The sequence below is a fragment of the Portunus trituberculatus genome, chromosome 19 (genome assembly GCF_017591435.1).
Source record: "Portunus trituberculatus isolate SZX2019 chromosome 19, ASM1759143v1, whole genome shotgun sequence".
NCBI lineage: Eukaryota > Metazoa > Arthropoda > Malacostraca > Decapoda > Portunidae > Portunus > Portunus trituberculatus.
The window spans coordinates 13,406,201-13,410,589 of NC_059273.1; positions in this window are offsets into that span (position 1 = coordinate 13,406,201).

Genomic DNA, 4,389 nt, shown 5'->3' on the forward strand with positions numbered 1-4,389 from the left:
ATGAGATATACCTGGTGTCAGCCTCTGTCGTCTTCAGTGGGTTCTCTACACATTTGTCAAGTCGCTACATGAGCGTATTCGCGTACGACAACACGAGCCGGGACACGTGCGCCACACATCACCTGCTGTACACTTCTTAGATCCGTCTTATCGCGTCGTGCTGGTCCCACGGTGCTTTTTCGTGTCAAGGACCGGCCCCGTCAGTCAGTCAATCAGTCAGTCAGTCAGTCAGTCAGTCAGTCAGCCATATATTTAGTCAGCCAGATAGTCAGTCATTCCGTCAGCCAGTTCGTCAGTCAGTCAATATTAGCCAGTCAGTGAATCTCTTAGTTAGACAGTCTCTCTATCCGTCATTCAGTCCATCAGTCAATCCATCAGCCAGTTAGTAAATCAACATTCTCGATGCAAAATATCCAAACACACTACTAATATTACTACCACCATCACCACCGTCACCACCATAGCACACTGACACCGCCATCACCACAACCACCAACACATTAGTATACAGTTTTACACGCCCCAAAGCCCTGGCCGCCACTTCACCGCTCGTAAGCAGAAGGTCCCACCGGATGGCTAGCCGAGGTGACGCTGGGCGGCGGACTAACCTTCCTTTAAGACATATTTGTGTCCGTGGTGGAGGGAGGAACTGATGATGATGATGGTGGTAGTGGAGGATAGGATGCAGCAGCAGCAGGTGAGTGAGTGAGTGAGTAAGGAGAAGGACATGAAAGACTAGAAGGAATAGGAAAACTAAAACTATCTTATTAAAGCTCCCCATATTTTTCCTCCCTCTCCCCCTCTTCCCCACACACACACACACACACACACACACACACACACACACACACACTCTCTCTCTCTCTCTCTCTCTCTCTCTCTCTCTCTCTCCCTCCGCCACAACCACGGGTCGTATGCGCCGCCCACTCGTAACACCTAACGACCCGACGCATTGTAACTATCATAGTCTTAATCAACTACCTTTCGCCAACTTGTTACTCATAAATGACTTATTCAATGCGCAATATACCTTCCTAATACAGCCTGTCCATCCCATCAATGATTTTGAAATAGAGGTAGCATCACGCGTACTTAGAAAACTGACCACATTGTTTCAGTTAACCTTATATCTACATTTCAGTCACTATTGCTAAACTTCTAATGTCTAAACTTACTTTCCCTTGCCCTTTCCTCTGCGTCCTGTCGTTGTGCTATATCCAAATATTTGACGAGATAACGGTATTCTCAATAATGATGCAACTACACACTCCCACCTCTGCCCAGCCAGCACTGACTGTCTGACGCTGTAAGAACCGGAGATTAACCGACATTTTACTTCTATAAGTTATTTCCTTCCTCTGTGAGTCTAATGATCACCTGTGCATAAAAAAAAAAAATAAAATATAATGTGTTGACAAATTATAAATAAGCATATGATTTAATTGTATTCATTCCAGGGTGTGGTTATATTTGTTTAGATGTTTGTTGAAGTGGATTTCATAGGTTTCAATGTCTGTGTCAATACTGTGGTTCTGTCTCCAGTTTGTCTCGCCTCTACTCCTGTCCTTCTCATTCAGTTTATTCTTTTCAATCTCTTTCGTTCGTTTTCATCTATTCAGTCTACGTCCTCATTATCATCTTTTTAATTAATATATATATATATATATATATATATATATATATATATATATATATATATATATATATATATATATATATATATATATATATATATATATATATATATATATATATATATATATATATATATATATATATATATATATATATATATATATATATATATATATATATATATATATATATATATATATATATATATATATATATATATATATATATATATATATATATATATATATATATATATATATATATATATATATATATATATATATATATATATATATATATATATATATATATATATATATATATATATATATATATATATATATATATATATATATATATATATATATATATATATATATATATATATATATATATATATATATATATATATATATATATATATATATATATATATATATATATATATATATATATATATATATATATATATATATATATATATATATATATATATATATATATATATATATATATATATATATATATATATATATATATATACATATATATATATATATATTGTTGGGGACACACTCCATAATAATAAAAAAGTACATATCTATATCTATCTATCTATCTATCTATCTATCTATCTATCTACCTATCTATCCATCTATCTATCTATCTATCTATCTATCTATCTATCTATCTATCTATCTATCTATCTATCTATCTATCTATCTATCTATCTATATATATATATATATATATATATATATATATATATATATATATATATATATATATATATATATATAGATAGATATATAGATAGATAGATAGATAGATAGATAGATAGATAGATAAATAGATAGATAGATAGATATAGATATATACTTTTTTTTATTATTATGGAGTGTGTGTGTGTCCCCTAACAATACACATTTTATTTTTATCTTGACTTACTTTCTCCAAATTGCAGGCAGTATTTCAGAAGAGTTGGAATATAACTATTATCCTTTTATCCAATTTGTGTATATGGTACCACGTTTCCCAAAATACCTCAACACAAATGCTAAAGTCAAGTCAGTCAGAATCTAATATGAATTCATATACAATATGAGTTTGTTTGTATAACACTGGCCGTATTGACGGACACAGACATACAGATATGCCTTAGATATTATACTTTTTGAGGGTTAATGAAAGTGACTAAAAAAAAAATAAATAAATAAATAATAATAATTTCAAAAATAACTTGATACCAGCTTAGGTTATGGATTGACTTGGTTTCTAGCACTAACATAAGATTTGCACTTTCTTAGTTCAGATTTTCGGATATGTGCCTAGAAACTTTTCCCAAAAATTTGCCAGCTGGTAGGCTTTCTGGAGCGCGGGCCAGTAAACCACATGCCACCAGCCATGCTTCCCTTGCCAGGCCCACCAGCCGCTCCACTTCCACTTCCGTCAGTATCTTGATGGCCAGCGGGTTTACAGCTGCTCTCACTTTGCTCATTCCAGCCCTCGCCAGACCACTTTTACTGTAATCCCTAGCGTCTCGCGCCCTGCCAAGGACCACCAAGCTTACGGCTAAGAGAGACAATACTATACTCGCCACACTCACCTTTTTGTAGATAGTCATGAAAGCATCGGTAGAAGGCTCCCTTGTCACCAGCCTCTCCTCCTCTATTACCAGCTGATGGAGAGCTTCCTCATAGGAACTGCGGAAAAGGTGATTGCTGTTGTTCATCGCCTTCCAAGTCATCCCCAAGCCCACAAGATTTGATATCACGGATAGCGTTAATATTGCTGCTGATTTCCTTAACGAGAACGTCAATCCTTGATTACTCATTGCCGGGAGTTATTGCCTCGCGAATGACACACACAACACAATTTTTTTACAAAAGAATAGTGGACACTCCCACATAGCAAGAGAGAGAGAGAGAGAGAGAGAGAGAGAGAGAGAGAGAGAGAGAGAGCAGCAGCAGCAACAGCAGCAGCAGCAGCAGCAGCAGCAGCAGAATAGCACAGCATCAGAAGGCCGCATAACTTGGTGGTGGTGCACGGGGCTGCTTTTCTCGCACAGTCTGTGGACGCTCTCTGTCTTCTTTTGCTTCTTACATTATGATCATCCGCAGCCACGCACACACACCCACACCCACCCACCCACCCACACACACACACACACACACACACACACACACACACACACACACACACACACAAACACATACACACACTACACACACACTACAGGTTAGGTTAGGTTAGGTTAGGTTATATGCCTATGGGTTGTAAAACCATCTTACATGACACCTCCTTTCTTCTAACAGACTCTCAGACCTTCCCTCCCTACCCTATTGTTTACTTATATGAAGAATTATTTACATTTACAATTTATATCTTGGCAATGTTAGAAAAAATTATCTTCTCTCGGAATACTACAAATGAAACAAATGATACAGTCAGGACATATTTTGATAAACAGACATTTGTTCTTGGAGCAACTTCATTATATATTTTTTTAAATAATAATTCTTGGACAGATGACTTTACGCTCTCCTCAAATCCTCCTCTCGTCCCTGCCCCCCACCAAAATAGCCCATTGTCACTTAAACCATGTTGCTGTTTATTTTTTCCTCTCCCCTGGAGGATAAATTGCATTTTTTGTGTACTAATTCCTTCTCAAGCTTCTTTTCATTAGCACTAAGAATACTGTAACAAGATCAGCTCCTTGATTCTCATTAACAATATCAAGCGAGTAGAACAATA